The 19,083-nt window shown below is 39.7% G+C and overlaps 1 protein-coding gene across 5 annotated transcripts in view; it reads left to right on the plus strand.

Moving 5' to 3' along the window:
- The first annotated feature begins 2,936 nt into the window (after nucleotides 1-2,936).
- Prlr (prolactin receptor) overlaps nucleotides 2,937-19,083 on the plus strand; it is a 160,336-nt gene continuing 144,189 nt past the window's right edge. For 4 of the 5 annotated variants that reach the window (XM_046422278.2, XM_046422279.2, XM_046422282.2 and 1 more), the window contains exon 1: nucleotides 2,937-3,445. The gene's annotated coding sequence lies outside the window, so the exon portion shown is untranslated. The remainder of the gene's footprint in view (nucleotides 3,446-19,083) is intronic. The other variant, XM_046422283.2, reaches the window with a different exon arrangement.

A 19,083-nucleotide genomic window follows, 5' to 3' on the forward strand; every position in this document is an offset into this window, starting at 1 on the left:
CATAGAGACATAAGTATATAGACACATGAAAAAGAACAGGTACATACGCTATGTGAATGTTGGTTTCTTCTGGAAATGGGATTGAATTAAAGATGCCTGATTTAGAAGGATTGGTGTTTATGACTATAGATGAAGATGTTTTTTTTTTTTTTTTTTTTCTTAGCAGTGTGAAGATTGTGAGTAATTTTTGGCTCTTTTGGTATTTTTAGCAGTTTTCTATTTTGTTAAAGAAAGAAAAGTCGTCTTCAAAGAAGAAAAATGAAGGACCAAGACAAAACTTTCCCCTTTCAAGCAGGAGGAGAAAGAAGAGAGGATGTGGAAAAAACCATCAGAGAAATGCCACAGAGAGACAGAGAGAAACCCAGGGAGTACCGAGGTCTGAAAGCCAAGGAAGGAGAACTTCCTGAGGAAGGAGTGAAGGGGAGCAGAGTGCTAGGGGAAGGGCCCAGGACGACCTACCCCCAAGATGAGTAGCAGTTTCCAAAGACAGGGCATTAAAGGATTCAAGGGAGCTAACTGTGCTCTTTGTAGAAAGAGAAATCAGCACCCGACCCTGAACCTTTTGGATTAGAAACACTGCAACTGATACTCAGACAAGGCATGTTTTGAACACCCTCAGATAGTGCTGGTGTACTGACTGAAAACCATTAATTAAGGCTTCAAGAGGGAAATAAGTAAGAAAAGCCAATGAGTGTGGAATATTCTCTCACTAAGTTTGACAGATGGAGGAAGGGGTGAATTAAATTGTAAAGCCAACCAAAAGGCCAGCAGGGTTAGTGAAGATGTGAGGAAGTTGTAGACTGAGATGAAAAAGCCCATCAGACAAAAAAAGATAAAATATCAAGGCAGGTAGAGGAAAAGGGAAGGGGGAAAAAGGAACTTAAAGTTTCTAGACTTTCTGTTATATTATTCGCATTTTTATATATGCTGTCACCATTATTATTACTTACTGGATTTTTGAGCCATTTGTTACTATGTTTGACTTACAGTGATTAAGTGAAACCCAGAGAAGACAAATGAATAGCTGAGACTCAAACCAATGCCAATGTTTGGGTTCTTTCCTTGCTTGAGCCATTCAACCAGGCCTTGGAGGCAAGGAGCAGATATGAGATCCAGGGTGAGACTGGAGGAGTCATCTTGGAAACAGGGAGGAACTCAACCACTGAGACAGATGCCGAGATGAGCCAGAAAAGAACACAAGAGGGGGGCTAAGCTTGCCAGTGTGCAGGGAGGGGGGGAATGACAAAACAAGAGTGGGGCCAGAGGAAACAGGATGAGGCTCACAGCTGCCTTCATCTCAGTAACAGGAGACAAGTTAATGCACGTGAGGACAGTGAATGCCATGGCTTAGGAACACTGCCTGTAGGATGCACAACACAGCTGAAAGCCACCCTTGACCTTCTCTCCCAGGGGGATGAGGATTAGTCAACAACTAGCCTGTCACCTGCTGTGAACCACATGTACAGGTACATTGAGTTGACTGCTATGGTGTAGGGACCACAGGGGAAGAACAAGGTCCCTGCCTCTTGATGGCTGACAATCCAGAGTTGTCTAAAGTGATTTTTTTCACTATCTTTTGAAATACTCTGATTATTAAAAAAAAAAAAAAAAAAAAAAAAAACTTATGGTAGGACTGATGATCCTGGGCTTTGCAAAGGTCATATTGAATTAAAGACAGTCCCCAAAGTATGATGACTTTTTTGAGCTTTTTACTTTTTAATGATGCAAAAGCATCTCTGTATAAGTATTCTGTTAAAAGAGGCTTTGTGTTAGGTAATTTTGCCTACTTTGCTAATGTTCTGTGCATGTCTAAGGTCAGCAATACAAAGTTATAATGTTAGGTAGGTTAGGTGTATTAAATGCATTTTTGATACAAGATATTTTCATTTTAGCAATTTGTGGGATAGATTAGTGGGACATGACCTCATCATTCATCCCTAAGCATCTGTATTCTGCCATTGACAATACTGCCCATTGGTTTTGAAAACATGTAGAAGTCATATATCTTCACAGATACTCATGGAAAAGAAAATATACCTCAATCATCAAAGGAAGCAAGTGCAGGTTGTATAAGAGGAAACCAGATGGATTCTATGGTTTAACTTGTACGAGGACAAGTTATTGAACAGGAAACACTAGATTATTATGCTTACACAGGTGCCTCTGGGCTTCCAATCCAAAAGGATCACCAAAGCATCATGGGATTTTTGGTGGCTTCTGAGCCTTGGCAGGTGGCAACTACTGGATGCAATTTGCCAATTATTACAAATTCTCCTCCTCCTCTTCGTTTTCTTCTTCTTCTGAAACTCTATAACTGTTGTTTAAAATATATCCTTAGTAGCCTTCTAAGTTGTGTAACAATCAAATTTCAATATTAATTAATGGCTTCAGCACTAGCTATTTACTCAGGGAAACCTACTTGATTCAGGCAACTGTTATTGTTTGTTTCAGTACTAAGAGGCAAGAGAAAAGTGGCAATGTTTTGCAAAAGAAAAAGTGGAGGTTGCATGTGGCTTTGTTGGTCCCCAAAATAAAATAAAATTCAGAACATACAACCCTATTAGAAACAGAAATTTCTGGCACACAAAGGTGGATTATTTAGACACCCTGATATTCCTGTGTTATTTTGATACAACCGAACATAAACCCAGCACCTTGGAAATTTTGGCTGTGGGTATTAAAGAAAGAAAGAAAGAAAGAAAGCAAAATCTCTTTTAGTCAATGACTTTTTCTTTTGCCCCTTTTCTGGACTCCTTCTTAGGGGAGATGTGATTCAAATCCCTAGAGCCCCAATCAAGTATGGTCAAGCTGCTTCTCTATGTAGCTCAGAAACAAGGAAAGAAATTTGACACCAAGATCTTGGCTGCCAGAGAAACATCATCTTCGAGGTCATTCCACTTATGAAGACATTTATTTTATTTTTTTATTTTTTTTTCTTTCTTTCTGTTTTCCGGGACAGTCTCAATGAAAGATGTGTGGCACTGATCATGCAAAACCGATCTGGGGAGAATCCGTGATTTCTTCTCCACATCTTCTCTGCATTCCGGCTGGCTCCCCCAACTACCTCTGTCACCTTGCAAAATTGGCAATCTCTGGACATTTCGCTTGCTGAAGAAAATCACTGTTTTGCCTCCAGCAAGGAAAATAAATGTTGCAACCTTGACTCCTCCTCTAATGAAGAAAGAGTGAACAAGTGCACTGAGGAGTTGAGCTTCTTCTCACAGAGCCACCCGGCTGGGGACGCTGGAGCCGAGGCTGCAATCCCCAGACGCCCCGTCTTCTGGGCTGGGCTTTCCCCGCCTTCCTTTTCTGTCTTACTCGCTCCTCTCCCGCTTTCTGGATTTTACCCGCTGTCGGTGAAACAGCTGTACACACGATGGATCTCCACGTCTTTGTGCAAGAAGTGCTCCCGGCCTGATAGGACAGACTTCGCTCCCGTGTAAAAGTGAGTAACCAGAAAGGGCTAAGCCAATGCAGGCGGGCGGGAGGGCAGGCGCTGTCCCCGGCCACCGGTGCGAGGCCGCGTGCGGGAGGGAGCGAGCGTGGCGGTAGACGCGGCTGCTAGCAGTGTGCCTGCGAGCTGCCAGAGCCCGCAGCCGCCGGGGAATCCCGAGCTGTGACCGCAGCCAGCCTTGATGTCCCTTCTCAGGGGAACTAAAACACCCTGAGGTGGTTTGCCACCCCACCCCAGCTTTCACAACTGCGCTCGGCACCCTTTAATGTTTTGAAAAAGCACCTGCACCTACAGCCTTGACAGTGAGTCTCGGCGAGGTTGTGGGATTCTCCGAATGTAGATTATTTACGTCAAAGTGAAAAGGGGAAAACAATAAAAATCAAAAATGTTAAAAAAAAAAAAATTAGCTGGAATTAGCAAGGGGCTCAGACCGTGAACTTGAGGAGTCTCCCACCACTGGCCATAATCGCAGCAGCCTCCTGGGTATCTGGTGGGGAAAGTTTAATGTTAACCAGCGCTGACCCAAAGGTGCGGCTGTCCCGCAAAGCTTAGGGGGTAGTGGCAGGTGAGCAGCCCCCAGGCTGTAACCCGGAGGAAGACAGAGGTGAATGTATCCAAGCAGAGGAATTCAAACTTGAGAGGAAGCTGGAAGGACAACCAGCTGGAGGAGAGGGCAGGGAGGAGGGGAGTCAGGCAAACTCAGGTAACCAAGAGCCAGAGTGTTGTGGAAGGAAAAAACAGGAGCTGGAGTTCTGGCTCTGTGAGTAGGAAAACATCCTTTTAGTGACCTCTACCTGCATCCTGGGGAAGCAACCCATCTTTCCCTAATAACAAGCAATTTGGAATTTCCTATGATTGGACTTGAAAATGCTTGCAAAACATTATTGTTAATCTGGAGGGAGCCTTTGGTCTTCATTCATTGAGTTGACTGGCAAATTCCCACCGAGTCTCTTGACCAATGGAGTGTTGCTAGTCCTAGCCCAGCCCTTTGTGCAACCTTGGACAGGGCAGTTACCCTCTGAGTCTGTTTTCTCTGCAAAATCTAGGGAAACTAATCAGTATTTGATTCTATGTATAAATGGGGTAGAAGGGCAGAAGAGTGCAAGAAAGAAGTAGATGAAAATTTTAATTTCAGTGTTTTTTGTTTTTTGTTTTTTTTAAGTGAGGGTCATGGGTCCTATTCTGGGGCTGGGGATAGGGGGCTATTTATTCTATGTGGAATGCATATAGAATTTCACATGCAATTCCTAAGGGTTTGTGGATACCTCTGGACCATGCCGGAAACCCAAGTGAAAAATCCCTTGTCTTTAAGGACCTGCAAAAAGACCACCTGGCTAAGCTCCTGCTGGTAGCTGGGCCCATTTCGGGAGTAACCTGCAGCCTTCTCAGGGGTGTGGAATAGGCCACACTGATGAAAGAGACATCCCTCCTTCCCCATCAGCTTTCTAGACAGTCTGTCAATGACTACTCCAGTTTTTGCTTTTGGGGGACAACTCCTTACAAGTCTTCAAATGACTTTCTTAAGGTGATGGTCCTTATCCCTAGAGCTTTCCTGCCTACAGACAGCACTGGAGAGCCACCTGAAAAGGGTCACTATCCAAGTGTAAGAGCGTTCTTCAGGCCACCTGTCTGGATGACCTGGCTGCATGACAGTGTGGCCAAGGCTTTGTTTGGAAACAAAGTGCAATCCGTTTTCCAATGCATAGAATGACTAGGTAACGATGTTTCTTTGGACTTCTGTATTTTGTCTTAAATGGACTGAGGTATCATCCTGTGGGGACCTCATCTTCTACTGGCAGTGCAGCAAGTTATCACAGAAAGCACACAGTGCTTTGGAGTCTCAAGACTGTGCTTCAAATTGTGGCTCCCACACTTTGGCAAGTCACTAAATTCTGAGTCCACTTTTCCTGTCTGAAAAATGGGGAACAGTACCAGTTTCCTTGTATGTTTATTGGAGAATGGAAATCTATTTGTCAAGCCTGATCCATATTATTATAAACTCCTATTCTTAATATTAACTTGGGGCTATAAGTATGTGTCCACCGGTCCCGTGCTTCTTTAGATCAGCTTACTCTTTCTGCTATGGGGCTGACATTAGCAGAACTCAAAAATGAGTGGAGGGTTCAGACACAGGATCAGCTTTACTGTTTTGACTATACTGTGTCAAGCAGAGCACTATATATTGCCAGCAAATAAAATATGCCCAGACTGGCATGCATCCTCAGCCCTTCTCTAAGTTTTGGCCCATGATCTTGAATACATAACTGAGCCTATAGCTACAAATAGCTAGGCATGGAAACAAGAGAAGTCCTGTGGCCGAATCCATCTCTAAACACACCAGAAACCGTCTCTGTAGAGAGAGAAATGTCTTGATTGTTATTTTTTACTGCTTGGCATTGAGTTAGCTTGAAACTCAGCTCATTCCTCCCCCCCCCCCCCCCGCTTCTCTCCCCACCTCCCTCCTGACTCCTTACCTCTCTCTCTCTCTCTCTGTCTCTCTCTCTTTCTCTCTCTCTCTCTTTCTTTCTCTCTCTCTCTCTCTCTCTCTCTCTCTCTCTCCCCCTCCCTCCCTCCCTCCCTCTCCCCCATCTCCCTCATCCTAATCTTTCAGTAACAAGTGATCAGATGATTAAGAAATGTGGGAAAGGACTATCAGCACCCATAAATTGGCTAAAGCACACAGTGGACAGGCATTTCTGTATGAAAAAAAAAAGACAATATTGATGCCTACTATTCATTGAGCCTTCAAGGTATACTAAGCACTTCCATACATTACCTCCATTAATTCTCATTAGCAACACTTTAGAGTTTGAGCTATGTTGTAAAGCTTTACAGATAAGGAAACTGAGGATCAGAGACACTTACATAATTTTCCCAGTCTGTGTAGATCTGGATCCAAGCCCAGGTCTGTCTGACTTTAACAACCACTCTTTTTCCACTCCCCAGTGCTGCCAAGCTCCCCTGTATCAAAAAGTTGAATCATACCAGGTAGATTTGGATTCTTTTCAAGGTCAAGAATAACCAAATGTGATTTTAAGTTGTATGATTATGTACCTTGCTTGTAGTACTATTAAACAAGTATCAATGACAAAATTATCTGTGGGAAAATAATTTTCTTGACCTTTTCCAAACCCAGCTGGTAGGTTCCAGATAAGCAATACCCAACCTCAGCAGATGATTCTGGTTTTCCTTCCCTGACATTCTGGGCAATTCTGGTAGGTTAAAAAGAGCTCAGGAGTTTTCATTCTTCACCACCTTTAGTATTAGGATACTATTTCCATTTACTTCCTTATTGATTTATTTGACAAATACTTGCCAAGTTCTGTTTTGTGCTGGGCATTTGATGGTACAATGAAAAATAAGAAAGACAGGATCCCAGCTCTTATGGAGTTTCTTTGTAAGAGGAAATGACAAATAACAGGCCACAGAAAGATCATTTTAGATATGTATAGATGTTCTGAAGAAAATGGAAATTGGGTGCTAAAGAGTAAATTGCTTGGGACGACTTTAAATAGGCAGTCTGAGGAGAATTTCATAAGACGTTCACCCTTAAACATGAATTAGAAAAGAAGAAGAGGCTTGCCCTGTGACATTCTTGGGAAAGAGTTGCCTAGCAGAAGAAATCTCAGAAAGACCCTGAAGTGGAGTAAATGAAGCAGTGGAGCCTCAAATCTGAAGATGGGACGTTTAAAAATCAAATTGGGTTTGACACAGAGAGAATTATTGTTTGATCCTTGGCTGTGCTGTACAGTTTATGCCTATTTGCTTTAATCTTCCCAACAATCTGGTGAGTTAGCTTATTTTTGTCTTGATTTTATAGCCAAAGAAACCAAGTCAAATGGAGGTAGATTCACTAGCTCAGGGTTAAAAGGCTGATATTTGAATTGCTTAGTTCATTTTGCTCCAAAGCCCAAAACTTTTTGCCAACACACATGTGGCCTTTAGATAATCCCTTCTGGGAGATAGTGAAAGAGCCAGGAGAAGGAAAATATCAAAATATATTAGATAGTTAAAGGTTGACAATAATTTCTATCTGACGTTTCGAATTCTTGCCGGTGTATCTAAACCTGCACTCTCCAATACAATAGCCACCTGCCCCATGTGGCTACTGAATCCGTGAGATGTGTCTAATTCAAGTTGAGGTGTGCTGTGAGTATAAAATACACCATAGATATTAAAGACCTAGCAAGTACCCCTCCCACAAAACAGTAAACTATCTCTTAATTTTTATTTTTATTTTATGTCAAAACAATAATATTTTAGATATGCTGGTTTAGATAAAATTTATTAAATTAACTTCACTTATTTCCTTTTAATCTGCTTTAACATGGTTCATAAAAATTTTGAGTTATATGTATGACTCATAATGTATTTTCATTGAATAGCACTGGTTTAGACCAATAAGTTGACAAAGATGTGATAAGAATTTTCCTCCTTCTTCCAAACATAGCATTTTCCTTTATTCTTGGTAGACTCTTCAAGCCCGTCCCCAAACTCATTATTTGTTATAATAAGAAAGTAGAAGTTCATTGTCTCCCTTTCCCAATCCTGTCCTGCTGGTGAGCACATGATAATTTGATCCCACTATATCATGTCACAATTATATTTGATGAAAGACACTCTGGTTTCATTTGTTACTAGCTTTACATTAGAATTACCCGGGAAGCTTTAAATCTGTTCCCTCACTCAAGAAAATATTAAGAGACTTTCATGTGTCTTATGACCAAAAGGTCATTGAAAAGCTAGATTAAAAGTTCTACTTTTAAATCACTTCCTAATGCATTATCTTTGTAGTTTTGGGCACTTTGTGAAATCAGACAAAGGGACAACCAAGGTTTCACGATTTCATGCAAAGCTTGTTAAATAAGTTGTCCTGTGTGATGATGGGTGTTTCTCTCTCTCTGTCTTCTTGATTGAAACAGCTTGTACAAGAATCGGTCCCAATTCCAGAAAGGCTGCTAAAGGGGCATCACAGAAGGATTCTTTGGTTTCTTTTATTCACTAACTAACGTGGCCCTCAAATTTGACAATGAGGCAAAGATGTAATTTTGCTTCTCCTGAGTCATTTATTCCAAAGAGACAATAAGTGAAATTCTGGTATTGATGGAAGAGGCCTCTGACCTGGGAGGTCAGAGACCTGGATTCTGTTTTCGTCTTGTAATTTGCATATTACCACCCTCCTTCCCCTAAGGATCCTGCAGCACATTTACAGTTGATGGGATAATGCTACATAAAATGCTAATGGAGAAATGTGCTATAAAATTTAGTCAGGGTTGTTATTGATAACATGAACACTGAACTTCTGTAGATATTTGCCTACAGGGAGGCTTTTCCTCTATGTAGCTAGAGTAAAACACTATGGAAGATGCTCTTTGAGATACACATGGGTATAACATCTGTCCATTTCCACTTCAAATCTAAATCTTTATATCTACATCAACAGCAATGCATATTTTTCAGTGTCCTATAAGCCAAGAAGTCTGTGCCAGACTGCAAGGGGAAATGGAAGAGCAAAGCAAGGTTCTTGCTCTAAATAAAGGGAGCAAGGTGGAAAGTTAGACATAAACATAATATATGTAAGAGAACATTCCTCAGTGTTGTGTGAGTGATACAATTGGAGTTTGGGGAAATGTAGGAAATGAGCTTGTAGTATTTGGTGATGTGCAAAAGAAAGTTGGGCTAGTTCAGGGCTTTAGAGCCTAGCTTTACATTAGAATTACCCGGGAAGCTTTAAATCTACTGATGCCTCAGTCTCATCTCTAGAATTAAAACAGTCCAAGCTGTGTTTTGTTTATCAGTTTGTTTTTGGTTGTTGTTTTTGTTTTAAGTCCCCAGAATATTTTAATATGAAGCCAGAGTTGAAAATCAATGAGCAAAAACTCAGGTTCTCATATCCTAATCATGGGAAATGAGCTTACAGAAGTATTTCTTTAAAAGGGATTAAAATTGACAACAGTGGAATGTAGTCTTTTTGGAAATTATACCTACACATGTATTTATATGTATCCTTTTAAATTCACAGATAATTGCAGGTAGTGATTCTATCTACTTGGTTAATGTGGCCAAAAGTCCTTTTGTAACCAGTCCATTCTGTCCCCTGGGTCCTTTGGGGTTCCATATAGTGAATACCTGTGAAGTGTAGGGCAATTGCTATTTCCCACTTACTTATAGCTACAAGGCTTTGTGTAATCATTATACAGAGCTTTATTATCATGCCCATTAGTGCCCACAGTAGCTATTTCATTACAATCTGTAAATTTCTCTTACCTCTCTAGTTTTGCAAATTGGGAAATAGAGTTTAATTACTTGCTTCCTGGGGCTAGCAGCTAACAGAGGTGAAACAAGAAATCTGAGTTGCTGAATCCCCCTTAACTTATTAGACTCCCAAATTGAGTCTGCCTTGTCTTTTGTTGGAGTCAGAATACATCATCCTATAAACATTATTTCTTACATGAATGAATTTGTGCTTCAGGTCAGTAGATGAGAACAAGTAGTCTATCTAAACTGCCAGGGCTGTGGTCATATTAGCAGCCCAAAGGCAGCCACAGCAATCCCAGGAGCCCCATCACTGCTACATTGAGGCCTTCACTCAAGACAGGTTTGGTCATGCTGACCTGTGCTTCATCGGCTCTCATCTGTAGGAAATGAGCACTCTAGCTGGGTACCTGCTGCTCCCTAGTCCCAGGGCTTGACAGCTATCCTGATTTCTCTTGTCTGAAGTTCCTGCTCTCTGAAAGGAGATTGATTTCTTGTTACACACATGAAAAGAGAGAAGAAAACCTAGGATTTTTTAGTAGCTGCATTTTTTAAAGAATTCTTTCTGGGTTCATTGTGAATGGTGAGACCAGGGGAAGGGGAGTCCTTCTGAAGGATGGTAAAAGAAAGCTAAACTAGCTAAAGAGGTGCTGCAGCCTCTGCAGGACAAGAAGGTAGACCAATTTGTGCCATCTTGGTTTTCTTTTCCTCTGTCTCCAAATCCATTACTGATTGAAGAACAACTTCTAAATGCTTTTCTTAGCTATAGCAAAAAGCAAGACTGGTCCTCAACACTGATTGCACATGATAATCCCTTGAGAGCTTTAAAGTTCATCCACAGACCCACTGAATAAAGATTCTAGGAAATGGGCCTAAGAATTTGTATTTACACTACAGTCCTCTGGGAGATTATGATATACTGTGAAGGAGAAGAACTGCTGCCCTGTTATGATCCAAATCTTACTTACATCCGTTTCTTCTTTGGCCTTGTTTTAGATCACATGACTCAGAGAAGCATCCTCATCATATTTTTTTTTAAGTAGTACTTGATCATGCTATTCTAGAGGAAGCATTATTTTGAGATTTTATACACAGGCTCCATCCTCAGAGTTGCCCTTAATAGACTCATGACTAAAAGTTCTTTTGTGCAATTTGGAAATCAAGTTGCCAGAAGCTCAATAAATATGAGATTGAAAGATAAAAGTTAAGCTTGCCTTCCACTCATTTATTAAATTTCCCAATTGCTATGTTGATTTTTTTTAGTTAATCAAGACTTACTTTCTTGTCTCAGACATTGTAAGGTCAATTAAATCTATTCCTATTCACACCCTATTGAAAATATAATGATAGCAGTAGTCTGGAAACTGTCATTGGGTAGACTTATCAATGTGGGTTGGCCAAGAACTAATTAGGTTGTGTAATACCCTCTCACACCCAGATAATCACTTGGGTTACAGAGGCTGAGCTAAGTGGGTAATAAATTTGGGTTTGAAAAGAGCCAATTCCAAGTTACTCTACATATGGAAAAACTTAGGGTGTGGAGAATGATTCTAGAATCAATAACTCAGGGTCCAGTTAAGTTCCATACTCCAACTCAGAAAGTTATATTAATACCAAAATAGAACAAGGTTTTCATATTAAATATGACAGGAAAATGAGGAGATGAAGAATAATATGCCATTTTTACTTTTCTGGCTTTCTGGGATTGTAGGATTAAGAGAAAATATAGACATTTTTAAGGAGATCACAGGGAGACAGATGACAAAGACCTGCTATTGACCAAGCATCGTGAGCATCAGGATTTTTTTATTTACTCAGCTACTATTTATAAAGGTCCTACTATGTTCCAGGTAACCATTATAAGAGCTGGAGATTTGATAAAGTTTTTGCTTTTTATGGATTTTATATTTCCATGTGAAAATAAAAACAGATGTGCACATTAAAAAACACAAATAAATTCAATTAAATAAGTTAGTGATGAGAAGAAAAATACAACTAAATAGAACAGAGTCTGTTGAGAGCTACTTTAAATAGACTCGAATGAGCTTTCCTGTTAGATGTAACTCTAACACTAACACACAGAGAAAAAGAAGGCATGAGGCAGAGATTGGAAAAGATTTGGCATGTTGAGGAAACAAAAAGGGAGAGCGGTGTGGCTGGACGGTAGAAGGGACATGTGAGACAGGCAGGATAAGACCACGGAAAGCCTGAGGTCATGAGATGGAGTAAAGATCACTGGGAGATTTGGAACAGGGAAGGAACATGTTTTACACTGCATTTTAGAAATCTCACAGGCTTCTGTGTGAAGAATGGGTTGTACACTGGAAGCAGAGGAAGCAGAAGAGGCTGATCAGAGGGACAGGCAGCAGGAGGGAGGATTATGCTAAGGTGACAGTGGTGGATGGAAGAAGCATCGAATTCAGGATAGAATTAGGAGGTAGGGCCAGCGTGGTTTTCAGATGGACAGGGCTGCAAGAAGCAGTAGCAAGTCTAGTCCTATCTGAGATAATTGCTCCCACCCTATCTCTACTTGGACCACTGGTTTTGAACCAAAATGGAACAACATCTACTGCTATTCAGAAACATTAAGAATTTTGGCCTTAACTTTATCTCAGCAGAAGTAAACAAATTCCCATCCAAGGAGAAATTTCTGTTTTCTACTTTTTAGCATAAAAATGTCATCCTATGTCAAGACGGTTCAGATGCGGCTTCTTGTTTTTGATTACTGACTTTCATAAGTGCTAGAACGGTCACATTCACGTTGCTAGTTTCTTTCTTTTCTGAGTATTTTGATACTGACAGATTTACCAAGTTTTTCCTGCTGTCAAACATTTACTGCTTTTTGCAGTCAGTTTTTCCATATAAATCTTAACATCATAATAGCAAGCATTTAATGAGTCCTAACCATATGCAAGAATGTTTTAAGAATTTTATGTTTTAACGTATTCAGTCTTTCCACCACCCTTTATAATAAGTGGGTACTCTTATTATCATTTTATAGATGAGGAAATGAGGGAGGGAGGGAGAGAGAGAGAGAGAGAGAGAGAGAGAGAGAGAGAGAGAGAGAGAGAGAGAGAGAGAGAGAAAGGTTAAGTCATTTGGCCAAGATTACAATGACAAAGCCAGGTTTTGAATTGAATCTGGCTGCAGAGCTCTGGGTTTTTAGCAATAGGTATGCCCCCTCTGATCTAACTCTTTTTTCAACCTTTCCTTTATAAGTGAAGTATAACCTTTATAACCTTAAAGTAGACATCTTTCTCCTGCAAAACCCCTCAAAGTGCCACAAGAAGGCATTTCATCTGGGCATACATGAAACTGGTAAGGAAGATAACATAATTCAGAGGTTGAACAGTTATGGTTTGGATCTTCAAGGTCCTCTGAAAAGCTCATGCGTTAATGAAGGAAATGTCAGAGGTGAAATGACTAGATTATAAGAACAGTAAATGCATCAGTGGATTAATCCATTTGGTAGATTAACCACGTGAAAGGACTACTGTACTGGGTAGTAACTGTAGGCAGGTGGCGTGTGCTGGAGGAAGTGGGTCACTGGGGACATGGTCTGGATTATATTCCCTTCCTTTCTCTTTCTCTCTTATTCTGCTTCCTGGCTGCTATGAGCCAACAGCTTTCCTCTACCACCCTCTTCAACCATGATGCTCTGCCTCAGCCAATGGGGCCAGTTAACCATGGATTGAGACTTTTGAAACTGGGAACACCCCAAAATACACTTTCCCACGTCTAAGTTGTTTTTGTCACGTATCATAGACAGGAAAATCCCACTAACAATGATCCATCCCTTCTCCAGGAGGGTTTCACATTTGATACACTTGCCAACTTCCAAGATGGGAAGATAAACCCCTACCTGGGGAGCTGAGTGGACACATTTGCCAATGCCAGAGAATCTGATACACAGCCTTTTCTACTCCTCATGCCCTTTCTGCCCACTACTCATATTTCCTGTGTTGTCAAACCTATCTGCCCCTTCTCATGGGCCTGAAGAAATTGGTTATCATTCAGCATATTCTAACTCACAAGGCGATCTAAAGCTAGCTTCCAGAAAATTAAAAATCAGAAAGTCGTTGATTTATTTGTTACCACATTATTTTCTTTCAAAACATTGAAGATGTCTCTCCAGAGTTTTATTAATAGACTTGAAATAAACCTCGGGGACACAGTGATTTACTCTGTCTTCTCTGCCTTCCATGGTGTATCTACTTCCAGAAAATTCTTCTGTCAAGTCACTTGGTTTCCCAATCATCAGCATGAAAGTAACAGACCTCCTAGTGATGCTAACAACAATGGATTTAGCAGAATTGAATTTTATACAAAGAAAAACATTAAGATTTTCTTTAACACATTAAGATTTTCTTTAACCTAAATAATGAACTCATCAGTCATGATTGTAAAGGCAGTAATTGTGATGATTCATCTTCTATGCTGTAAGTTTCAGCTTGATAAATATTTTAATTAAATTAGAATACAACATTTTTGTTGCAATAGCTATAGGGTAATTTTCAATTGAGACTGACATGCATTATTGGAAGTGTTGAATTTTATAATCAAATCTTCCATCTCTTCATTCAGCTGTTTGATTTTCAATCAAAGTGTTATTTTAAAATATTATACAATATATGTATATATTTCTCGTGGTTATATTAACTTTCAAATTTGAAACTGCAAAGGAAAAAAATGAACTGTAGATATAATTGCATTAAACTATTCTTTTTTTTTTTTTTTTTTTTTTTTTTTTATATTTATTTTTTTTTTTAGTTCTCGGCAGACACAACATCTTTGTTGGTATGTGGTGCTGGGGATCGAACCCGGGCCGCACGCATGCCAGGCGAGCGCACTACCGCTTGAGCCACATCCCCAGCCCCTAAACTATTCTTTTAATTAAGTTTTGAAAATTGCAGAGGCAACACCAAATGATTAAAGCTTAAGAGCCATTTCACATCCTTCTTCAAATAGCTTCAGAATTCTACAAAGAGTTTAATTTTCAAAAATTCAACTTCAAACCAATAGTGTAAATTCCTTATTTTCTGTTGATTTTTTAACCAACATAAAAAGTAAAATAAGGGTGAGTATATATCAAAAGTAAGTGTATGCTTAGCTAAAACCAAGTCATTCAAAGATCAGAGCAAGGTGATGGCAGTTATGTGATCATAAGAGGGGACTCTATCACCTTATACAGGTTTGACTCAAGTAAGTTTTATTCTTCTTTTAGGAACTTTTCTGATTTTAGTTTTTAAAAGACATCATTTAAATCACAACACTATTTCTATCTGTGGTTTTAAAATTTTTTGTTTACTTTTTACACATGGCTTAAAATTCAATGGGACAAAAATGAAATCATGAAAGAGGCCTCTCACTTTTACAAAAATACATCATGTATATGAACATGGGTCAGATGTCTTCTCACTAATGGAATGTTAGACTCTGTGAAGACAGAGCCTACTGGCCATTGCCAACCACCACACTACTACTAGCATGGACTCTTTTTTAAAAAAAATATTCTTTTAAGTTGTAGTTGGACACAATACCTTTATTTATTCATTTATTTATTTTTATGTGATGCTGAGGATAGAACCCAGCTCGACAGCTCAGTAACCACCTCAGCCCCTAGCATGGACTCTTCATTGATCCCTTTCTTTCTAAACTCCAGTGTGTTATTCAGAGTGACTATTGGAGGATGAGCAGAGATATTTTCAGAGATGGATTTATGTGTCAAGTACAAAGAGGGAGATGAAATTACATGAGATGCCCACATCTGGGTATTAGTGGGGATGTGCTCTCAGTGGTGATACCACAAAAAAATCAGATGCAGTTGTTAAACATCTCATTAAGAATTCTGGGATCTAAGTGCTCACCCTCAATCTTTTTTCAGGGACTTGGGAAGCTTGGCATTCACTAAGGCATCCCAAACTGGCAATGCATGCCCACTTCTAAGAGGCTAGAGGAGTTGAGTTCCTTTGTGCTTTCAGAGTTTCAGGTCATTGAAGATCTTGGAAACCTCCCAGCAGAATAGGATGCATTGATTGGATATTCAGAAGGGTGGGTGGAGTTGAAAATCAGTCTAATAGAGCTAGCTATTGTAAGATTTGGAAAGAGAATGAAAGAAGGCAAACCCTGTGACCTGAAGAAGAATTTTAGGATGTACTCATCCCATCCATGGCATTACCCCATCATCTTTATCTATCAACTATGTCATATGCTTCTTTTTTTTTTTTTTTTTTTTTTTTAATTTTTTATTGTGGGTTATTCAAAACATTACAAATTTCTTGACATATCATATTCCACACTTTGATTCTAGTGGGTTATGAACTCCCACCTTCACCCCATACACAGATTGCAGATTCACATCAGTTACACATCCATTGATTTACATATTGCCATACTAGTGTCTGTTGTGCTCCGCTGCCTTTCCCATCATCCACCCTCCCCCCTCCCCACCTCTCCCCTCCCCTCCCCTCCCCTCCTCTCTCTCTACCCCCTCCACTGTATAACCCTGAGGGTCTCCTTCCATTACCATGCAATTTACCTTCTCTCTCCCTTTCCCTCCCACCTCTCATCCCTGTTAAATGTTAATCTTCTTCTCCTGTTCTTCGTCCCTACTCTGTTCTTAGTTACTTTCCTTATATCAAAGAAGACATTTGGCATTTGTTTTTTAGGGATTGGCTAGCTTCACTTAGCATAATCTGCTCTAATGCCATCCATTTCCCTGTAAATTCTATGATTTTGTCATTTTTTAATGCAGAGTAATACTCCATTGTGTATAAATGCCACATTTTTTTTATCCATTCGTCTATTGAAGGGCATCTAGGTTGGTTCCACAGTCTTGCTATTGTGAACTGTGCTGCTATGAACATCGATGTAGCAGTGTCCCTGTAGCATGCTCTTTTTAGGTCTTTAGGGAATAGACCAAGAAGGGGAATAGCTGGGTCAAATGGTGGCTCCATTCCCAGCTTTCCAAGAACTCTCCATACTGCTTTCCAAATTGGCTGCACCAATCTGCAGTCCCACCAGCAATGTACAAGTGTACCCTTTTCCCCACATCCTCGCCAGCACTTGTTGTTGTTTGACTTCCTAATGGCTGCCAATCTTACTGGAGTGAGATGGTATCTTAGGGTGGTTTTGATTTGCATTTCTCTGACAGCTAGAGATGTTGAGCATTTTTTCATGTACTTGTTGATTGACTGTATGTCCTCCTCTGTGAAGTGTCTGTTCAGGTCCTTGGCCCATTTGTTGATTGGGTTGTTTGTTCTCTTATTGTCTAATTTTTTGAGTTCTTTGTATACTCTGGATATTAGGGCTCTATCTGAAGTGTGAGGAGTAAAGATTTGTTCCCAGGATGTAGGCTCCCTATTTACCTCTCTTATTGTTTCTTTTGCTGAGAAAAAACTTCTTAGTTTGAGTAAGTCCCATTTGTTGATTCTAGTTATTAACTTTTGTGCTATGGGTGTCCTATTGAGGAATTTGGAGCCCGACCCCACTGACTGTAGATCGTAGCCAACTTTTTCTTCTATCAGACGGCGCGTCTCTGATTTGATATCAAGTTCCTTGATCCATTTTGAATTCACTTTTGTGCATGGCGAGAGAAAGGGATTCAGTTTCATTTTGTTGCATATGGATTTCCAGTTTTCCCAGCACCATTTGTTGAAGATGCTATCCTTCCTCCATTGCATGCTTTTAGCCCCTTTATCAAATATAAGATAGTTGTAGTTTTGTGGATTGGTTTCTGTGTCCTCTATTCTGTACCATTGGTCCACACGCCTGTTTTGGTACCAGTACCATGCTGTTTTTGTTACTATTGCTCTGTAGTATAGTTTGAAGTCTGGTATCGCTATACCGCCTGATTCACACTTCTTGCTTAGCATTGTTTTTGCTATTCTGGGTCTTTTATTTTTCCATATGAATTTCATGATTGCTTTCTCTATTTCTACAAGAAATGCCATTGGGATTTTGATTGGCATTGCATTAAACCTATAGAGAACTTTTGGTAATATCGCCATTTTGATGATGTTAGTTCTGCCTATCCATGAACAGGGTATATTTTTCCATCTTCTAAGATCTTCTTCTATTTCTCTCTTTAGGGTTCTGTAGTTTTCATTGTATAAGTCTTTCACCTCTTTTGTTAGGTTGATTCCCAAGTATTTTATTTTTTTTGAAGATATTTTGAATGGAGTGGTTGCCCTCATTTCCATTTCAGAGGATTTGTCGCTGATATACAGGAATGCCTTTGATTTATGCGTGTTGATTTTAAATCCTGCCACTTTGCTGAATTCATTTATTAGCTCTAATAGTTTCTTTGTAGAGCCTTTTGGGTCTGCTAGATATAGAATCATATCATCTGCAAATAGTGATAATTTAATTTCTTCTTTTCCTATTTTTATGCCTTTAATTTCTTTCGTCTGTCTAATTGCTCTGGCCAGTGTTTCGAGAACTATGTTGAAGAGAAGTGGAGAGAGAGGGCATCCCTGTCTTGTTCCAGATTTTAGAGGGAATGCCTTCAGTTTTTCTCCATTCAGAATAATGCTAGCCTGAGGCTTAGCATAGATTGCTTTTACAATATTGAGGTATGTTCCTGTTATCCCTAGTTTTTCTAGAGTTTTGAACATAAAGGGATGCTGTACTTTGTCAAATGCTTTTTCCGCATCTATCGAGATGATCATATGGTTCTTATTTTTAAGTCTATTGATGTGGTGAATAACATTTATTGATTTCCGTATATTGAACCAGCCTTGCATCCCAGGGATGAATCCTACTTGATCATGGTGTACAATTTTTTTGATATGTTTTTGTATCCGATTCGCCAGAATTTTATTGAGGATTTTTGCATCTAGGTTCATTAGAGATATTGGTCTGTAGTTTTCTTTCTTTGAAGTGTCTTTGTCTGGTTTAGGTATCAGGGTGATGTTGGCCTCATAGAATGAATTTGGAAGTTCTCCCTCCTTTTCTATTTCCTGAAGTAGTCATATGCTTCTTGGTCAGCACCACTACAACATTAGCAATCTGGGGCAGGATTGTGACCAATTCTCCTCTGTAAACCAACACCAGAACCTAGAAGTGTCTTTCAAATTTTAATATTCAATAAATGGGTTAAACTTAATGAAAATTTCAAGTCATCACAAATTACAGATGGTTAAAAAACAAATCTTTTTCAACCCAACGAAGTTTGAAACCAACCAGCAATTCATGTAACCTAAAGAAATAGGATTGGTAATTACCTGTTTAGTTCTGGACTCAAAGACTGCAAGGCAGGAAGTTGACTTTTTTGTTGATCTATGCCACAGGCTGCCCAAGGTCATCACACACAATGACCATTATATGTATGTCTCCTCCTCTGAACTGAATGTTCCTAAGAATGTGCCCAAAAA

Source organism: Marmota monax, unplaced genomic scaffold (genome assembly GCF_021218885.2).
Source record: "Marmota monax isolate L192 unplaced genomic scaffold, Marmota_monax_Labrador192_F-V1.1 WCK01_AAM20220418_F8-fsc00077, whole genome shotgun sequence".
In the NCBI taxonomy this organism is placed as follows: domain Eukaryota; kingdom Metazoa; phylum Chordata; class Mammalia; order Rodentia; family Sciuridae; genus Marmota; species Marmota monax.